This window comes from Thalassophryne amazonica, chromosome 16 (genome assembly GCF_902500255.1).
Source record: "Thalassophryne amazonica chromosome 16, fThaAma1.1, whole genome shotgun sequence".
NCBI classification, from domain to species: Eukaryota; Metazoa; Chordata; class Actinopteri; order Batrachoidiformes; family Batrachoididae; genus Thalassophryne; species Thalassophryne amazonica.
In genome coordinates, this window is record NC_047118.1 from 65,652,954 (window position 1) to 65,653,186 (window position 233).

The following is a 233-nucleotide window of genomic DNA, read 5'->3' on the forward strand; positions in this document are numbered from 1 at the left end:
TTATACTGTGTACTCTTCTTGTAATAATCATTTGGTTTTATATCTTCACACACTGTACTGACATAACTAATTTTCTTTACCTCCACAGTTAATATGAATGCTGACAGCATATACTGAAAAACTACCATTAGTCACTACAAGTAGTATTTCAGAAAACATATTGGAACTACTCGACCAGGGTTTAAGTCCATGTTGCTCTTCTTTATCCTATTCACACGTCAAGCTGCACTTTA